Here is a 22,019-nt window from a genome sequence, read left to right as displayed (position 1 = left end):
CTCATGCAGCTCAATATCAAAAAAACAAACAACTCAATCCAAAAGTGGGAAGAACACCTAAATAGACACTTCTCTTAAGAAGATATACAGATTGCCAACAAACACATGAAAGGATGCTCAGCATCACTAATCATTACAGAAATGAAAATCAAAACTCCAGTGAGGTATCACCTCACACCAGTCAGAACGGCCATCATCAAAAAAATCTACAAACAATAAATGCTGGAGAGGGTGTGGAGAAAAGGGAACCCTCTTGCACTGTTGGTGGGAATGTAAATTGATACAGCCACTATGGAGAACAGTATGGAGGTTCCTTAAAAAACTACAAATAGAACTACCATACGACCCAGCAATCCCACTACTGGGCATATACCCTGAGAAAACCATAATTCAAAAAGAGTCACGTACCACAATGTTCACTGCAGCTCTATTTACAATAGCCAGGACATGGAAGCAACCTAAGTGTCCATCGAGAGATGAATGGGTAAAGAAGATGTGGCACATATATACAATAGAATATTACTCAGCCATAAAAAGAAACTAAATTGAGTTATTTGTAGTGAGGTGGATGAACCTAGAGTCTGTCATACAGAGTGAAGTCAGAAAGAGGAAAACAAATACCGTATGCTAACACATATATATGGAATCTAAAAAAAGAAAATGGTTATGAAGAACATAGGGGCAGGACAGGAATAATGATGCAGACGTAGAGAATGGACTTGAGGACACGGGGATGGGGAAGGGTAAGCTGGGACGAAGTGACAGAGTGGCATGGACATATATACACTACCAAATGTAAAACAGATAGCTAATGGGAAGCACTAAGTATAATTATACTCCAATAAAGATGTTTAAAGAAAAAAAGATGTTAAAGAAAAGTCATGGATGAGACCTCAAAGGAAAAAAATCAAGATCTGAGGAATAAGGTTGTCAGGGAACTTGTAAAATCCTTTACCCTCAATATACCAAACTAAAACCAGATATCTTAAATTAGCAACATTGGGGCTTCCCTAGTGCTACAGTGGTTAAGAATCTGCCTGCCAATGCAGGGGACACTGGTTCAAGCACTGGTCCAGGAAGAACCCACATGCCACGGAGCAGCTAAGCCCATGTGCCGCAACTACTGAGACTGCGCCCTAGAGCCAGAAAGCGACTACTACTGAAGCCCACGTGCCACAACTACTGAAGCCCGTGTGCCTAGAGCCCATGCTCTGCAATGAGACGCCACCGCAGTGAGAAGCCCGTGCACCAGAATGAAGAGTAGTCCCCGTTTGCCGAAATTAGAGAAAGCCCGTGCACAGCAACGAAGACCCAATGCAGCCAAAAATAAATAAATACAATTATATTAAAAAATTAGCAACACTGAAATCTATATTCCTTGTTTTCCAGAAACATTTAAAGAATTTACTTGCTCTACAGAGTAAATGTAATGCTTATAAATTCACATTTGATGAAGATAAATAATATGAGGGTTTAAAATTTTTGTTTCTAGTCCTCCTTTCAAGTGCCCCATGCTTTTCTGACTTTATTATTTTGCGTCAGTGAGATTCTCGCCAAATGACAAATTTTCCAAATCATCTACATTTGATATAAATTCTTTAAAAAATTTTTTTTAACATCTTAATTGGAGTATAATTGCTTTACAATGGTGTTAGTTTCTGCTTTACAACAAAGTGAATCAGTTATACATATACATATGTTCCCATATCTCTTCCCTCTTGCATCTTCCTCCCTCCCACCCTCCCTATCCCACCCCTCTAGGTGGTCACAAACCACCTAGCTGATCTCCCTGTGCCATGCGGCTGCTTCCCACTAGCTATCCACCCTACATTTGGTAGTGTATATACATCCATTCCACTCTTTCACTTCGTCACAGCTTACCCTTTCTCCTCCCCATATCCTCAAGTCCATGCTCTAGTAGGTCTGTGTTTTATTCCCATCCTACCCCGTCTCTTCATGACATTTTTTTTCTTAGATTCCATATATATGTGTTAGTATACGGTATTTGTTTTTCTCCTCTGACTTACTTCACTCTGCATGACAGACTCCAGGTCTATCCACCTCACTACAAATAACTCAGTTTCATTTCTTTTTATGGCTGAGTAATATTCCACTGTATATATGTGCCACATCTTCTTTATCCATTCATCTGTTGATGGACACTTAGGTTGCTTCCATGTCCTGGCTATTGTAAATAGAGCTGCAATGAACATTTTGGTACATGACTCTTTTTGAATTAGGGTATATGCCCAGTAGTGGGATTGCTGGGTCATATGGTAGTTCTATTTGTAGTTTTTTAAGGAACCTCCATACTGTTCTCCATAGTGGCTGTATCAATTTACATTCCTACCAGCAGTGCAAGAGTGTTCCCTTTTCTCCACACCCTCTCCAGCATTTATTGTTTCTAGATTTTTTGATGATGGCCATTCTGACCGGTGTGAGATGATATCTCATTGTAGTTTTGATTTGCATTTCACTAAAAATTCTTCTTTTTAAAATTTGTTTATTTTATTTATTTATTTTTGGCTGCTTTGGGTCTTCATTGCTGCGCGCAGGCTTTCTTCAGTTGCAGTGAGCAGGGGCTACTCTTCATTGCGGTCGCGGGCTTCTCAAGGCGTTGGTTTCTGTTGTTGCGGAGCACGGGCTCTAGGCTCGCGCGTTCAGTAGTTGTGGCTCTCGGGCTCAGCAGTTGTGGCGCATGGGCTTAGCTGCTCTGCAGCATGTCGGATCTTCCCAGACCAGGGTTCGAACCCGTGTCCCCTGCATTGCAGGCAGATCCTTAACCACTGCACCACCAGGGAAGCCCTGATATAAATTCTTAAAGATGTAGAAAAAGTATACAAAACAAAGTGAATATATACTAGGATTTCAGCCTAGATTGAATTCACAGCTTGCAGGGTAAGGGAAAGAAGGTTACTGTGACTTATTTATAGGAAAACCGAAAGATGGAGGAAAAAGGTGTGGAAATAGTAGAAATTTTAAAGAAAAAATCTTTGAGGTAGTACAAAGCAATCATTAGGTACTTAAGAAATTCTTCAGTTATTGAACTCAAGGAACATATTTTCTCCAAACTTAATGGTAAATATCACTCCTCCTTGGAGCACTTGCCAAACCTTTAGAGGAATAAGCCTTTAATCAATAAGCATAAATTATTTTTAAAACCTCAAAGAAAAAGATCTGTTTTATTTGGGCCCATAAAATTACTTCCTGTGGGCCCCTGGGCTTATTCTCTTTTGGGTTTGGGGATTCGGGAAAGTATACATTGATACAGTCTGTGAAAGGAAATAAGTACTAAGAGGGGTGAACATTATTCCTTCCTCATTATTACACAGGCAATAACTTATAAAGGAATAAAAACTGCATTTTCTGTGAAAAAGGGTCTTGAGAAAAGCAAACTGATAGTAGAAATTCAGAGAAGTTACTGGTTAATGTTCATTCAGTAATAATGTGCTGTAATGTGGTACAGAGTTTATTTTAGTAATAGAAATTTTAGTAGCTATGTAAATGACTTTACTCCTATTTAAGAGTATTAGTATTTAGTCTTTAAAAGTTAGGTACACAGGCATATAGGCCTTCCAGAATCCTGTGAGGAAAATTATAGCTAGAGTCATATTTAAGAATTGAGGGAATTCCCCGACTGTACAGTGGTTAGGACTTGGTGCTTTCACTGCCAGGCCTGGGTTCAATCCCTGGTCGGGGAACTAAGATCCCACAAGCCACACAGCGGCAGGGGCAGGATTGAAAGGATTTTGAACATTCTGGATCTATCCATTATGAATGTAAAATAACTTCATGTATCTCATGTTTAGACAGACCACTGTGTATTTTGAGGGTAAGATATTGTTTGTTGATTTTTTCCAAATCCCTTTCATGATACCTCACATCTTGTTGGCCTTTCTGGCTACAGAAGAACACTTAGCTGATTATCTCCAGAGAACAGTCTATATAACTGTATAATAATTCCTATGCCTTCTTCCTGGTTCTAACTGAAAGTGCAGGCATCATTAGACATACTATAAATATAGTTGGGATAATTTCTTTAGTTACATTATTTTACACTTGCCCACCCCAAAACTTAAAACACTTTTCTGCCCATTCACATAGTTTCAAACTATCGTGCAATTATAAATTATTTTCATTATTCATAACTCAGACACATTTGTATATTTGGAAGAATGGCATGCTTAATCACCTCCAGAATACTCATAAAAAGTTAATAAAGGTATGAAATAACATTTTCCAACTTTCATTAAATTGAAGATCTCTGTGATTCCTTTTTAAAAAGTCTCTATGTTGGCATTTCAAGTTTTATCATCCTCTTCAAGGACCAAAACATACTCCAAATTAACACAACACTGTGAATCAACTACACTTCAATAAAGTTTTTAAAAAATATATTTTTAAATGTACTCCATATTTGATGACAATCAACAACAGTAAGCAGAAAAGATGTTTGGAAAGAAACACCACTGTTTTTTAACAGTGCACTTTTGCATTCAAAAAAAATGTGAGCAAAATATTTTTGCACTGTTGATACTATTATATTTTATGTCAACTTCAAGTAGAACACAATTTTTAAAAAGTTGTATTTGCAATATGAAATGAAGATTTGCTTAATTCATTCAGTAGATATTTATTGAGCATTTACTACATGCTAGGCATTGTTCTAGCTATTGGGGATTCAGAGGTGAAAAGGACAGACGTGATTCTTACCTTTCCACTACCAAGAAGCTTATGTTTTATCTTGAATCATTTACATTAAAAAATACATAAACCAGCAATAAAATGTTATTAAGTCACAGATGTCATAGAACTGAGGTTGAAAAGGAGCTCAGAGATCACCTACAGTCTGTCATCAATTCCAAGGTGCACAGTAGTTTACATTCTGACATCTCTGAAATCAGCCACATCTTACAGTGTGGTCAGACCAGGCAGCAACAGAGTTGTCACTGCCAGCATGTGTGCATCAAAACTTATGGAATGAGTGTCAGGGGCTTGGAAGAAAATCCAGCAGATGATGGTGAAGGCACCCTTTTAAGGATTTTTGATGACTCAGGATTCAATAAAGTATACTAGTCCAAAGCGTTCATCTGTTACAGCAGAGGAAAATGAAATTCAGAGAGGTTAAATGACTTGCCCTAATTCACAAATCAGAGTAGGTAGGACAAGAGTCCAGGTCTGAGTTCCAATCTCATTCTTCTTCTACCTAAGTCTTCAGTTAATGGAAGGAAAGCCTCTAGTACATGGCTCTAACTTTGGGACCAGGGGCAAGGATCTTAATCCCTCTTTGCCTCATTTCTCTGTCTGTAAAATGGGAAGTTTAAGAGACCTAATTAATATGTTACTTTAAGTATTAAGTGAGATAAGGCATGTATAGGACTTAACACAGAGATTAGCAAATGGTAAGTGCTCCAAAAAAGTTAACTACTTGAGATCAAACTTTACATTTGGTAGGAAATAAACTGATCATCCCACAAATACAGATCACCATATGAAGCTCACATCTAGTTATTTGGTTAAAGTATCAGAAAACTAAATAGACTGGTCAAACGTTTGAACTGATTAGTGTAATAAAAATGTCCACCTTAACAATGCTTTTGTCCAGGTCCATGTGGTACTGTGCCAAGACCCCAGCAGACCTACCTGCAAGAAACCATACAAAAAGTAAGAATCTCCCCCTCCACCCCTGACCATCAAATTACCAGTATTCTAATGTGTACAAATGCACTTGTAAACACAACCTCAAAGAACACATAAACAAGGAAAAACATTTAAAATGTATAACAGAGCATTCATTTTTGGTTTCTTTAAAATACGACTACAACTGTATATATTAATACTAGTTCAAGAACTACACGTTTGGAGCTTTAAATGCACCACAGGGAGACATGATTTGGCCAGAAGAGTGAGAGTAATAACTGTTATGATTTATATATTACTTTATATATTACAAAGCACTTTCTCATCCATTCTCAACTCAGTGCTTTGCACATAGTATGTAAGTGTAAAAACAAATCCCAGGTGCTTTCTAATGTCATTTATTTTCCGCTCAAACAACAGACTATTCAGAGAAGGGATAAATGTTCCCATTTCTTTTTAATTTTCTTCATTTTTAAGACTTTCTAGGTCAGCTCTTTTAATTTTGAGAGTTTAAGTGAAAATCCAAATTACAACACATTACATTACATTGAATCAACCTGCTTTAAATATTAAGTTTCCATATTTTTGTTTCTATAAAAACAGTAATATTCTGTATGTCTTTACACATTATCAGCTCATTACCTATTTCAGACAAATAAAAATGGTTTCAATTGAGATTTGGAATCCAACAGATATACAGTTAAGCATTTAGGAAGTAATTTTAACTTCTTAAAATTACTTAATAAGTAATTAAGCACTTAAGAAGTAATTTTAACTACTAGGAAATATTAATCAACTCACATTTGTTCCTGTTTCACCCGATGACAAAACCTATAGGGCACCCTGCAAGAGAACTAACTTAAATTAATATATCTATACCTAGAATTACTGTTGCACTTTCAGAACCTTCTGGCAATTAAAGCTTTATCGCGAGGTACATTTCTGGCATCTTCGTGTTTCCTCATGACAACTGCACAGCAGCAAAGCTCAATAAAAGAATGTTTTGGGGGCTTCCCTGCTGGCGCAGTGGTTGAGAGTCTGCCTGCCGATGCAACAGACACGGGTTCGTGCCCTGGTCCGGGAAGATCCCACATGCCATGGAGCGGCTGGGCCCGTGAGCCATGGCTGCTGAGCCTGCGCGTCCAGAGCCTGTGCTCCACAACGGGAGAGGTCACCACAGTGAGAGGCCCGCGTACCCGCCCCCCCCCCAAAAAAAAGAATGTTTTTGGTAAAATCTCGTAAGCACTAGCATGTTATCCAAATTTAAACCTTAAAAGAAAACCACCACATGACTCAACATGCGAACTTTCCCTATTCTGAAACTTAATAACATTATTAGTTTGCTTGTATTGGGGACAAGAAAATCCCCAACCAATCACATACTGCTTTGTATCAATACATATCCTAGACGTTTTTGAAGATCAAAGCTGGGTCGGCAGGGGAGAGCTCTATGGCTTACTCGGAGCGCCCCTTGGTGAGAAGCATCTCAGCCTCTAGTGGCCAGGCTCCAGAGGGCGCGGCAGTTCGGGGCTGCATTCTAGGGCGCCCCCAGCCTGGCCGCCTCAGAATCGCCAGCGCGCCCCACCTCTCTGTTCTAGACTCCGGCCCACCCCTTCCTCCCCGGCCAGCCACCGCACCGCCCCCTCAGCTCCTAAGCAGCTGGGAAAAACCGGAACAAAAACCCGGCACACAAAGAAGTGCTGGGTAGGAAGCGAGGCTCCACCCTGCCAAGAGGAGCGACTCCTCTAGAAAAACTTGGTGGCAAGTTAGCAAGAATCGCGGAGGCGCAGTTTCTAGGACCCTTTGGGACACCCTGCCGCCCAGCGGTCTCATCCTTTGTCCTTTGACAGGCCTTCTTGAAGCCCCAAACTCTGAGCGCTTTCCGAGCAACTCTTGACTCGACCTCCATTGCGGTCCATCACTGATAGCTGCCTTGATAACTGCATCCGGGTGTGTCGGGGAGCCGCGCGTAAGCTCTCCCGGAAGTGACGCTAGCGCGGAAGGATCGCGTTCGGCTGAGAGGGACTGAGGTGAACAGACAGCCGGAAGCCGGTGCGGAAGGGAAGCAGTTCGTGGCGGGGAAAGGTCGGGGACGTTGTGACAATCAACTCCCTAGCATAGATATCACGTGTCTGGCATTGTGCTTAACACCAGCATTACCATACCACTTAATCCCTTCTTCAACAGTCCCAGGAGAAAGAAATATTATCATTTCCATCTTATGTACGGGGAAGCTAAGGCTAAGAGAGGGCAAGTGATTAAGATCATAGAGCTAGTATTTGGTGAACCTGGTGTAACTCCGTCATTTTGGCTGCAGAACCTGTGTTTGAAACCTCCTGCGTCGTGATTCTATTTAGAAAAGTTCAAACCCCTGGTGCTTGTTATCCTGGTGAGCCACTTCTGCAAGGGCTGTTTACCTTTAGCTCTGCATCCTGTTGCCCTAGAAGTGGGGCCGAGTCACAGCCCTTGTGCATTTTACCGTGGGCACAATGCCGAGCGTGTGCCCGGGTCACCATCGCTATCCCGATGACCTGGGATTTCTCTTGGTCTCCTACCCCTTGACCCTGCACCAGCCTTCACAGTGCAGGTTAACTGAGGAAACTGGCACTGGCTATTCGGTTCGGGGAAATATTTTAACTCCTGTCAGGTGCTTGTAAATTCGGGACTGTTAAGGCAACTGGAGGTCACCATCATCAAATGCAGTCTCTGGTCTTAACAAAGGGCTTGACAAGTGTTATCTTGGACTTTCCACCAAGTCAATTATGTTTCTTCTGGCTTCTGTTTCTTTAGAATATGAGAATCAATCCTTTGATCTTATGTCTACATAAACCCTCAAATAACAAAGTGTGAATAGCCACTAAGGTCATATTTTTGTAAAAACATTATACATAGAAAAAAGCACTAACAAATACATCAAACTTAACAGTGATAGTACTTGAAGAGTGGCCATTGAATCATTTCTTTTATATTCGTCTACTTTCTATTTTCCATATCTGCTCTATCTTTTTATTATAGACAAATTGTCCACAGTAAAACCTTTTAATTGCCTGACATTATAATGAAGACAAAGATATGTTGTCACATTTCGACAGATGACAGTCCTTGGTGCAAATCACATAGGGGAATCCTGTTTGCCTGGAAGAACATTGAGGTTTTATCAGGGTATTATCAAAATACAGTTTGGGTCAACAAGCCTCACAGGAAAAATGAAACAAATGAGTAAAAAATGATGTTTTTCACAAACTGTTATATAAAAAATATACTACAATCAAAAGTTTTGCTTCTAAAGAAAAAAGGGGAAGGTATTTGGGGTTCTTGAAATTCTAGGGAACAAGTATAGAAAGCTATTTTTATTCTGCCTTCTTTGGGGTACAGATTTAAGCAATTTATCTTTTTTCAGACAATGCAAAATAAAGACTTCATTCTCTATTCTCTCCCTATATTCCGCTTCCTACTATTGCTTTTTAGTGACCTCTCAAGCAGTAGCACAACGAGAAATATGGTGGAAAGATAGAAGAGAGGAATGAGAAGAAATCGGGAAGAAGAAAAGGTGGAGGAATAGCGGAAGAATCTGATATTGGCGTTGAGGTTACTTTGGAAATCCAAGGTGGCATGTAGCAACCCTCTCATCTGAGTCCTGGCACAAGCCCAGTTGCCCATCCAAAGGTAAATTCACATATACAGTGTCTCCATTCACACACTCCGGCTAAAATTCACTTTATACTTTTACAAATTAAACATATATTTTAACAAAACTGGGAGTCACTGAACAACAAGAAATATAAAGTAAAATCCTATCATTTTCCATGGTGCTTCCTCTTACCATACCATTCATTCATCTCATGATTAATGGCCTAAATGGATATTGAATTGGAAGTTTTGCCTGCAGTATTACAGTGCAACAACTATGAAACACCCAAGTGAGGTGCTGACAAGATGCATGTTTTTGCGATACGCGGGCCTCTCACTGTTATGGCCTCTCCTGTTGCGGAGCACGGGCTCCGGATGCGCAGGCCCAGCGGCCATGGCTCACAGGCCCAGCCGCTCTGCGGCACGTGGGATCCTCCCGGACCAGGGCATGAACTCGCGTGCCCTGCATCTGCAGGCGGACTCTCAACCACTGCGCCACCAGGGAAGCCCAAGATGCATGTTTTTGAAGGAAATATCTTTGTGTTAGTCTGGGTCCTTTGAGAGGTGGTTGCTAAGATGAAATTAAATGTGCAAGAGTTTTATTAGAGGAAACACTTGTGAGAGAGAATGGGGAGGGAGCCAGGGGAGGCTGGGAGAGCCATCCGACTGTGATGCAAGTCTGAAACTGAGTGAAGGAGAGAAGGAGGGAAGGTTGGTGGAAGTGTCCTAGACTTCTACACAGTCTAAGGAAGATTCAGCAAGGCTGTTGGGGATCCATAAGCCAAAATCACTGTCAGAGGAGTCCTCCTAGGGAAGAGCCTGCCTTATTATCTGTGCTGCACTTGGTCATTGGCTGGAGTAGCCCACTGGAAGCTTGGCTTTTGGTGCAAATGTGACAGAATCTAGGACTTTTGGTCAATTTTGCTCCCTCTATTTGGTCACCACAATCCAAGAAATAGTTTTTCAATTATAGGAACTTTTCAACCAGTTTCAGGCTTAAAAGAAGATTTTTGAAAGAGATGATTTCATGAGGAGGCGTTTTGGAGAGAGCCATTGTTATGCTTTCCCATGCCCCTTCAAGTTTGGTGAGTGAGACTTCAAAGGCACTACTCAGAGAGCTTGATATATGTCCCCTGGCTTTTGAGAAGTACGATAGTGTCTGACTCGCATCTGGGAAATCCTAAGGGTAGGAGAAATGGGTCAGTAAGAAGTTTTGGCACAGGAGCAAAGGAGAGTTGCTATGTTGGGATCAGCTGTCACTCCCACCAGGGCAAATGATGTTTGAGTATTTCTCATGCACCAGATGTGGGGCACATGAGAGAAAGGGAGAGCTTGCTTGGAGCCTTTTTGACTCTTTCCCAAGAGGCCTGCCTGGAAGGGAGATGGGGCTCCAAAGGAGAGAATCTGTGTGGTGTGGATTGTTAGAAAATTACTAGAAAATTCGGAGCTGTAAATGGAGCTGGGGGAATAGAATGCATCACCCATCTAGGGTGACCAGCTTTTCCAAGTTTGCCTGGAACTCTCCCTGCTTTAGTGTTAAAAATCTTGAGTCCCAGGAACCCCTCAGTCCCAGACAATTCAGTATGATTGGTCATTGTACATGTCACAGTTGCAGTCAGAAGGCACCCTAGCAGGGAGCCTCCAAGAACCCAAAAAATTGCTCGTGAGAGTAAGAGTCAAGTTGAAATATCAAGCAGGTCCAGAGTATGTGAAGCCAGCTTATGACCAGGTCAGTGTTAAAGTGGTTTTTATCAGAGGACAATTGGAAAATGATGCTGAAGCAGGATCTTCTTCTCCACACTATCCTTTTGGAGTATGTGTTAGTCTGCTCAGGCTGCCATAACAAAATACCACAGATTGGGTGGCTTAAGCCACAAAAAATAATTTTCTCACAATTCTGGAGGCCAGAAGTTCAAGATCAAGGTTCTGGCTAATCTGTTTCTGGTGAGAACTCTTTTCCTGGCTTACAGATGTTCTCCTTCTTGCTGCATCCTCACAGGGGCTTTCCTTACTCTGTGTGTGTGTGAGTGTGTGTGTGTGTGTGTGTGTGTGTGTGTGTGTGTGTGAGGAGAGAGAGAGCAGTATGTCTCTGGTGTCTCTTCTTATAAGGACACTAATCCTATCAGATCAGGGCCCTACTCTTATGACCTTATTTAACCTTAATGACTTCCTCAGAGGCCTCATCTCCAAATACAACTACACTGGGGGTTGGAGCTTCAACATATAAACTTTAGAGGGACAGAAACATTTATTTCATAACAGAGTATGACTTGGCACACAGAGATACCTTTTTTAGTGGGGAGCATAAGAATATTAGGTCTGTCCCATGCCTCACACCCTTGTGGAGAAGATATGGTATAGTGTATCTGTAACTTTTTGTGAACAAAAGTAAACATTATATTTGGAGATCATTTATGACTCTTTTAGAGCTCTTCAGACATTATTTTAATCTTATCAAGGTAAAGATGGACCCACCCAGGGGACTGTTTTCTTCTGTCCTACAGAGCAGAGGAAGACACAAGCTAATGCTAACACTACCTGACCCATAGAGAAACCCACAGCAGACTGTGTAGACAGTGATCAGGTCTTGCACTAAACAGGGATTTAGCAAACATTGGGACTGTTCTGTATGGGTACGGTGCTATTTGTATGTATGAAATTTGACATTTAAAAAAATGTTACATGAGAGAGAGAGACTGAGAGAGAGAGAGAGAGAGAGACAGAGAGAAAGAGAAGAGGAGAGAATTGGATGTCTTTGTTCATAGAATTGGATGTTGGATAGCATCCACTTGAACCCCTCCAGGAAGCCTAGCTGTTTTTGTTTAATTCCTTAAGGGCTTTAGTAGTTGGAGCTAGGTTCAGCTGTGAGCACAGAGTAACAGAAGGCTCTAAAATAAAAGTTATTTAAACATGATATACATTTATTTTTTTCTTTCAAGAAATCTGGATGAAATCAGTTTGGGGTTAGTATGGTGATTCATGGGGTGGGATTCCTGCTATCTTGTTGCCTACTATGTGTGGCTTTCATTTTCTAAATTCATTTCAGTGTCCAAGATGGCTGCTAGAGCTCTGGCCATTGCAGTGAACAGGAAGGATGAAGCATTCGAAAAGCATAACTCTTCCACTTAGGGGCAATTCCCAAAAGTTGTACACAAGCTTCTGCAAAAGAGGCTGGGAAAACGTAGGAGGTTTTTGTTGTTGTTGTTGTTGTTTTTAAATAAGCCAGTGATTAGCTAAAAAATTGGGGATTCTATCACTCTAGAACAGAGGTCAGCAAACTATGGCCCACAGGTCAGCCGCCTGTTTTTTTGTTTGTTTGGTTTTTTTTGGCTGCTCCGTGCAGCATGTGGGATCTTAGTTCCCCGACCAGGGATCGAACCCGTGCCCCCTGCAGTGGAAGTATGGAGTCTTAAACACTGGACTGCCAGGGAGGTCCCACACCTGTATTTATAAATACAATTTTACTGGAATACAGCCCTGCCTATTTTACCTATTGTCTATGGCTACATATTTGTAAACAGCTTTATTAACATGTAATTCACATGCCATACAATTCACTCATTTAAAGTGTACAATTCAAAGTCTTTTATTATATTCACAGAATCATGCATCTAAATCAATTTAGACCACAATTTAGAATATTTACATTACCTTGACAAGGAGCCCATACCCCTTAGCTGTTGTCCTTGAATTTCCTGTCTCCCCTTCCCCACAAGACCTAGCAACCGATAATCTACTTTCTGTCTCTATAGATTTGTCTATTCTAGACTTTTCATATGAATGGAATCATACAATATGTGGTCCTTTATGACTGGTTTCTTTCACTTTGCATAATGTTTTCAAGGTTCATCCAAGTTGTAGCATGTATTAATACTTCATTTCTTTTTGTGGCCAAATAATATTCCATTGTAGGGATACGCTACATATTGTTTATCCATTCATCAGTTGATGGAAATTTGGATGGTTTCCACCTTTTGGCTACTGTGAATAAATCATCTATAAACATTCATCTACAAGTTTTTGTGTTGTATGTTTTCATTTCTCTTGGGTACATATCTAGGAGTGAAATTGCAGAGTAGTATGGTAACCGTTATGTTTAACCATTTGAGGAATGGCTAGATTACTTTCCAAAGTGGCTATACCACTTTACATTCCCATCAGCAGTGTATGAAGGTTTTGATTTCTCCACAGCCTTGTCATGCTTATTATCTCTTTTATTATAGTCATCCTAGTAGTTGTGAAATGATATCTCACTGTGGCTTTGTTTTGCATTTCCCTAATAGCTAAAGATGTTAGCATCTTTTCATGAGCTTATTGGCCATTTGTATATTTTCTTTGGAGAAAAGTCTATACAGATCCTTTTTCCATTTTTCAGTTGGGTTATTTGTATTTTTGTTATTGAATTGTAATAGTTCTTTATAGATTATAGACATAAATCCCTTATCAGAAATATAATTTTCAAATATTTTCTTCCACTCTGCTGGTTGTTTTTTTTTTTACTTTCTTTTTGGTACCCTTCGGATCACAAAAGTTTGTAATTTTGATGATGATCAGTTTATCTACTTCTCCTTTTGTTGCTTGTGCTTTTGGTGCTGTCTGTGGCTGCTTTTGTGCTACAATACCAGTCGAGAGTAGTTGTGACAGAGATCCATAGAGTCCTATGACCACATAACAATCCTAAAATATTCCCTACTTGGTCCTTTAAGAAAAATTTGCCAACTCCTGCTCTAGAAATAGAGGGGAATGGATATATTGGGGAACTGCTCATAGTCCCTGTTGTGAGGAATGTATTTTGACTGTATGAAACCTTTTCTAAAGCATCCTAGTATAGTAATGTGCTAAATATTTCAAGTACTGTTTTTCATCTTCTAATAAAAAGCCCTGCCTTGCTTCATAGCTGTTGAAAGGGTGCCAAACACTACAAACATTGTAGATCTTCTACAGCTTCACTCTTCTGCCAGAACTTTTAACCTTCTTTAGTATTGATAGAATTATTCTCTTTACCATGATAACAGCAGAGAGATGAATGAACTGATAACTTAATTAGTACCAAAGTGGCACATAATCATTTCTGCTCACATGAGCACAACACCTGTTGAGCCCAAGCTCAAGGTTAAGAGGATCACATTGAATATTGGGAATAACTCCTGGGCTTATTGTAGTCCATTCCTGCCATTTCTAGAACTAGGACTGATTAGAGAGATGTTTGGATCTGAGTACATGTCACCTAACACACAGACCTACAGTTTTACAGAAGCAAGCCAATAAACGAAGAGAAAAACAAAGCTCAGCATCAAAGAGAGAAGACCCTATTGTTATTTCAACTGTCCCCAAGGTTGGCTCTGTACCTCCACCATCTGAGATTTGCTTATGTGAGCAAATATATCCTTCTTTTCATTTACTAGTTTGCTTTGGATTTCTGATATTTGCAACCAAAAGAGCTTCAATTCATACAGAATGTGAACCTGCTAAAGCAGTTGTGCAGTCATGGTATTATTCATGCTAACAAGAAGTGGTTTTATAAATAAGCATCTGAAAAATACAATAAGCTGTTTAATATCAATTGTTATAAAAGTAAATAGCAGCTACCAATATCCATTTTCTCCTGTTCGTCCTGGGCACACAGCCAGACTATATTTCCCAACTTGACTTGTTTCTAGATGGGTTCATAAGTTACCAGTGGAATGTGGGAAGAAGTAATGTGTGTCATTTTTAGGTTGTGATGATTAAGAGTAGGTATTGGCTTCTTTATTTTCCCTCCTTTTCTTTTCCTGAAGTCCAGATGTGGAGAATTTGGAGGACTCTGAGCCCCTTGGGGGAGGTGGAGTCCCTAGATATAAGAAACCTAGGTCCCTGAGTGTCTGCATGGAACAGAGCCCCCTCCCCCTGTCTGTTAACCCACATTGGACTGGGACATGAGAAAGCAATAATCCTTCATTCTGTTAAGACACTGAAATAAAACAAAGATATCAGCAGCTTTAAAACACTTTCTTATGGATTTTGATGGGACTGACTTGTTTGGGCAAAAATATTGTGTAAAGATATCAACCATCTAAATAAATGTGATTAAGATTTAACCAAGGTTTATGAGAAATAATATAGTACTACAGCTGTTGGCAGTCCCTATTCAGAGTTACATACTAGTTCCCAGTTTGTGAAAGGGTTCTCAGCAATGCTTAAAGATGAGATGTTACCTACAGTCTGCGTGGACATAAAGACATGGATGATCTAGACAATAGTCAATTACCCTGATGACAATGTAAAAGTTTTCACCGTGGATGTCTATCACTGGAATCTTGCATCATTTACATTGTTCTAAATGTATTCTCTTGAGGTAAGAGAACTCACAGTACCAATATGAATGCCGCATATGTGGCTCTTTACAAACCATCTCCCTTACTACTTCCTCCTCTGCCTAGAACAAACAGATAAGTATACAGGCTCTATGGATAGTTCTATGAAGTCTTTGATGATAAGTCTTATTTTTTTTTTTTTTTTTTTTTTTTTTTCAGTATGCGGGCCTCTCACTGTTGTGGCCTCTCCCATTGCGGAGCACAGGCTCCGGACGCGCAGGCTCAGCGGCCATGGCTCACGGGCCCAGCCGCTCCACGGCATGTGGGATCCTCCCGGACCAGGGCACGAACCCGTGTCTCCTGCATCGGCAGGCGGATTCTCAACCACTGCGCCACCAGGGAAGCCCGATGATAAGTCTTTGATGATAGTTCTATGAAGTCTTTGATGAAGCTGAAGGGGGCAGCTTTCTCTATTGCTTAGCCACAATCGCCAGCTCTAGACTTGGGTAGCAGAAGTGTAGCAGTGACATAGAATGAAGCTGACATGCAAACAGTAACCGAGATAAGAGATTGATGGAAAAACATCTGAGAATTCTTATTTTTTTCAATTTATTTTATTGAGGTATAGTTGATTTACAATGTTTTTTTTTAATTAATTAATTTATTTATTTATTTTTGGCTGCGTTGGGTCTTTGTTGCTGCACGCGGGCTTTCTCTAGTTGCAGCGAGTGGGGGCTACTCTCTGTTGCGGTGCACAGACTTCTCATTGCGGTGGCTTCTCTTGTTGCAGAGCATGGGCTCTAGGCACGCAGGCTTCAGTAGTTGTGGCTCATGGGCTCTAGAGCGCAGGCTCAGCAGTCGTGGCGCATGGGCTTAGTTGCTCCGCGGCATGTGGACCAGGGCTCGAACCCGTGTCCCCTGCATTGGCAGAAGGATTTTTAACCACCAGGGAAGCCCTGATTTACAATGTTGTATTAATTTCTACTGTATAGCCCAGTGACTCAGTTATACACACACACACACACACACACACACACACACACACATATATACACATTCTTTTTCATATTCTTCTCCATTATGGTTTATCACAGGATATTGAATATAGTTCCCTGCGCTACACAGTAGGACCTTGTTGTTTATCCATTCTACATATAATAGTTTGCATCTGCTCATCCCAAACTTCCAATCCATCCCTCCCTCATCCTCCCTCCCCCTTGGCAACCAACCACAAGTCTGTTCTGTATGTCCGTGAGTCTGTTTCTACTTCATAGATAAGTTCATTTATGTCATATTTTAGATTCCACATATAAGTGATATCATATGGTATTTGTCTTCCTCTTTCTGACTTCATTTAGTATGATTATCTCTAGGTCCATCCATGTTGCTGCAAATGGCATTATTTCATTCTCTTTTCTGTCTGAGTAGTATTCCATTGTATATATGTACCACATCTACTTTATCCATTCCTCTGTCAATGGATGCTTAGGTTGTTTCCATGTCTTGGCTATTGTGAATAGTGCTGCATTGAACATCGAGGTGTATGTACCTTTTTGAATTAGAGTTTTTTCTGAATATATGCCCAGGAGTGAGATTGCAGGATCAGATGGCAACTCTGGAACCTCCATACTGTTCTCCATAGTGGCTCCAGTTTACATTGCCCGCAACAGTGTAGGAGGGTTCCCTTTTCTCCACACCTTCTCCAGCATTTGTTATTTGTAGACTTTTTAATGATGGCCGTTCTGACTGGTGTGAGGTGGTACCTCACTGTAGTTTTGATTTGCATTTCAGATCTGAGAATTTTTATATCTCTGATTCTGGGAGTTTCTGAGACCCAGTAACATTCCTGCCCTTTCAGCAGTTGTATGTTTAACTCTTCCTTTCATTACAAAGGATATCACACCTTAGTATTTTTCCAATAAATTCTTCTTTTTCAAGCTAGTTCATTTGTTTGAAACTAAAAGACCCAGTGCATACATGATTGTTGCAAAAAATAAAAAACAACTATTATGCACAAAGTAGGGGATTTCTCTTTCCATCTTAGTATTCCCATTATACTGAGTTAACTACTCTTAACATATTTGCTTAATATCTTCCCGTATTTTTTTCTAGTCATGTTACACATATGAAATCATATCACCTTAGGACTACTTTCATTTACATTTCACTGTTTCACTCAGCAATCTGTTGTGGAATTCTTTGTAGATTAAGATATATACAATATACTTCATGTTTTTAATAGGTATATAATATTCTATTATATGGTTGTGCCCCCAGTTTATTTAATTTCCTATTAATGGATATTCAAAGGCTGTTCACAATTACATGCTATTACAAAACAAAGATATAAAATTCTTTCATTCGTTTATTAATTCAGCAAAAATTTTGGTGCCCATACTAACTGCCAGGCACTTTTCTAGGCATGGTAATTTCTGGAGTTTCTATTCGTGGGAGGGGAAGAAATAAGAAAACAAATAAATGTGAGCTAAATAATTTCACCTAGTGATAAGTTTTATGAAGACAATAAAACATGGAGATTTGAAAGAGAGTGAAGAGTGTGTGTACAGAACTTCTTGAGATTGGGGGATGTGGACAGTGTTTTGACAGTTGACATTTGACCTAAATCCAGAGTGATACATAGGAAGCAACCCTGTGAGGCCACAGCAGATGGAACACCAAGAGCAAAGATCCTAAGGCAGTAACATCTTGGCAGTTTAGAGGAAAAGAAATGAGGCCAATGTATCAGTTACAGTTCTCAGTGACAAATAGTAGAAACCAATGTAACAGTTTAAGGGGAAAAGGAATTTACTGAAAAATACTTGGCAGCTCACAGAATCTTTGGAATTACCAGAAAACCTATCTTAGAGATTGACTCACCCAGACAAACTCCCCCAAATCCTATCACAGAACTGGTCTAGCGGGGGCATCACTGCTGTGACTGCTGGTTATAGACTCTGTGGCTTGCACCAATGACAATATTGCTACTGCTGGCTCTGAAATTTCAATGTACCTGCCACCATTCCCACCACCCCCCAGCCACCGCCCTTATTTGCAGCACCAGTTTCTAATTTAAATCCTGTAGAAATTACTCACGTAGATCCTAAATATGTATCTTTGCACATTCGTGCTGTTATTTCTATAGACTAAAGTCCTACAAAAACTGTTGGGTTTAAAGGGAAGCACATCATGGACATATATATATATACACTAACAAATGTAAAATAGATTGCTAGTGGGAAGCAGCCACATAGCACAAGGAGATCAGCTCGATGCTTTGTGACCACCTAGAGGGGTGGGATAGGGAGGGTGGGAGGGAGACACAAGAGGGAGGAAATATGGGGATATATGTATATGTATAGTTGATTCACTTAGTTATAAAGCAGAAACTAACACACCACCGTAAAGCACTTATACTCCAATAAAGATATTTTTAAAAATAAAAATAAAAAAATAAAGGGAAGCACATCTAAATTTTTGACAGGTACTGCTAAATCACCCCTCCCTAAAATGTTGTAGTGATTTATACTCCTACGAACAGTTTATAAGTATGCCAATTTCCTCAAAGCCTTAAAAATTCTAGATCTGTGTTTTACAGTAGTTTTGTAAGTCTGGACTCACCTGGCTTGATTCTGGCCCCATGACTTAGTAATTGTGTGTCATTGGGCAAATTAGTCCATTCTCTGGGTTTCATTTACCTTGTAGTTATGATATGGAAATGATGATCATGTTGCTGAAACTCCTAGTTGTCCCTTGATACCAATTTCCCCTTCTACACTCATAGAACCCCAATTTTTAGTTAGATCCATAGCTGTCCAGAATCAATACTAATTTACTAGTTTCATTTAGTCATAACCACCATCAAAACCTTCAGCATTGGTGTTAGCTGTGTGTAATAATATCCTGGAGGTAATAGTTAATCACTTTTTAAAGAAATGCTGGATCACAAACCTGTACTATGGTACAGAGGGTGACACTCAATAGAAAAACTCAAATGTTTATGCCTCCAAGTTAAAGTGATTGAGAACAGACTCTGAATGTGAAGAAAATTTTAAAATACCTTGGATGATTTATTTTGCTTACACATTCCTTTTTATATATGCACAGAAGTAATATGTAATTAAGGTCATGTGTAAGTAAAGCAAAAGGTTCTATTTCAATAAGTACACAATAAAAATTCTAAATGATAAGCATTGTCACAATTTTATTGGGAGAGTGTTTTTGTATTCTTAGATTCAATTAAGAAACAAACAGTAATGGTCTCAAATATCCATTCTTGCCTTCTTCTGCAGTATAGAATTCTCAAATTTAGTGGGTCACAGGCCTGACAAAAACAAAAATTCAGCTTCCTAGCAATTAGGTCATATGACTTAGTTCTGTCCAATAAAGCATGAGCTGAAGAGATGTGTGCAAATCTCAAGGTTATGCCCTTAAAAGCAAAAGATGTGCCCTTTCCCTCTCCTTCTCCCTTCCTTGCTAATGGGAATCTAGATGCAGTAGTGAGTCACCTTGGGCCCTTAACCAAGGATTTTTATTTGAGTAAAAGTCCTTCATCAGACAATTGTTTGGCAAAAACTTTCTCCCAGACTATGGCTTATCATTTCATTCTCTTAACAATGTATTTCACAAAGCAGAAGTTTTAAATTTTAATGAAGTCCAACTTATCAATTTTTTCCTTTCATTGATCATGCTATTGGTGTTGTATCTAAAAAGTCATTGCCAAACCCAGTGTCACCAACATTTTCCCCTGTGTTATCTTCTGGAATTATTATAGTATTGTGCTTTACATTTAGATCTATGATCCATTTCAGTTATAAGTTGTGAAAGGGGCAAGTCTGTATCTAGATTCTTCTTCCTCTCTTCTTCCCTTCCTCTCTCTTTCTCTTTCCCTCCCTCCTTCCCTCTTTCCTTCCTTCCTTCCTCTCTCTCTCCATCTCTTATTCTTTCTTTCCTTCTTTCTTTCCATGTGGGTGTCCAGTTGTCCCAGCACCATTTGTTGAAAGACTACCTTTCTTTATTGAAGTGCCTTGCTTCTTTATCAATAATCAGTTGAATATATCTGTATGTATCTATTTCTGGACTCTCTGTTCTGTTACATTGATCTATTTGTCTATTCTTTTACCAATATTACACTGACTATTACCATGCCTTTATAGTTAAGTCTTGAAGTCATGTTGCGTCAATTCTCCTACTTGGTTTTTCCTCTTCAGTATTTTGTTAATTATTTCGGGTCTTTTGACTTTCCAGTAAAACTTCAGTTTGTTGATATTCACAAAATAACTTGCTGGGTTTTTATTTTGATTGCATTGAATCTATAGATAAGATTGAAAATGTTTGGTTGAGAAGGTGTTAAGATGTTAGTATATTTAGTTGGGAAGCCCAAACATCCTAACAATATAGAGTCTTCTTATCCATGAAGTGGGATATCTCTACATTTATTTAGATCTTACATTTATTTCATCAGGTTTTTTTAGTTTTCCTCATATAGATCTTACATTTATTTTGTTAGATTTGTTTCTAAGTTCTTCATTTTTTGGTGCTAATGTAAATAGTATTTTGTTTTTAATTTCCAATTTCACTTGTTCATTATTGAAATAAGGAAAGCAATTTACTTTTGTATTATTAATGTTGTATCCCGAAACCTTGCTGTAGTCACTTAGTTCCAGTTTTTTGGATCAATTCTTTGGGATTTTCTACTTAGATAACTATTTCATCTCAGCCTAATTGTTGCTCTTTATTTCTAGCTGGCTTTATGTTTCCCCCCCCTCCCACTCTTCCTCCTCCTTCCCTTCTCCCCCTTCTTCTTGTGTGAGTGTGTGTGTATTCTTCAGTTTGTTCAAACTGTCTTTAGGTATAGTTGTTTTTCTATTTATCTTACTTTGTATTTGCTGGACTTTCTGAATCTGTCTTTTCATCAATCGCAGACATTTTTAGTGTTTACTTATTCAGATATTGCCTATCCTGCATTTTGTCTATCCTTTTCTTCTGGAACTCTAATTAGACCTCTGCTGAAATTCTCGCTTCTTTGTATCTTAGTTCTTTCCATTGTTCTTTTCTCTCTGACAGTGCTCCATTCGGGAAATCATCAGATCTATCTTCCATTTTACCACTCACTTCTTCATGAGTTTCTAATACATAATTTAATATAATTCTTGAGTTTTAATTTTCAGTTGATATATTTTCGTTTTCTGGAAGTTCTACCTGATACTTTGTAAATATCTCTGGTCCGTTTTGATAGGCTCTTGGCTTTTTTTCCCTGAGGTAATTTGTCAATTTTTAGAATAGATGAACGTATTCATAACAGAAAGAATCAGTTCCACTGGGCTGAGGAGACAAACAACTGGAACTTGAGGGAGAAAATTCCACAGCAGAGAGAATCCAAGGAAAGTGAGTCCAAAAACCTGCATGCCATCTTGCCTCAAGACAATTGTCAATTGTGGAGCTTTATATACACAGGAT

The sequence above is a fragment of the Kogia breviceps genome, chromosome 2 (genome assembly GCF_026419965.1).
Source record: "Kogia breviceps isolate mKogBre1 chromosome 2, mKogBre1 haplotype 1, whole genome shotgun sequence".
NCBI classification, from domain to species: Eukaryota; Metazoa; Chordata; class Mammalia; order Artiodactyla; family Physeteridae; genus Kogia; species Kogia breviceps.
This window is presented reverse-complemented; position numbering follows the sequence as displayed.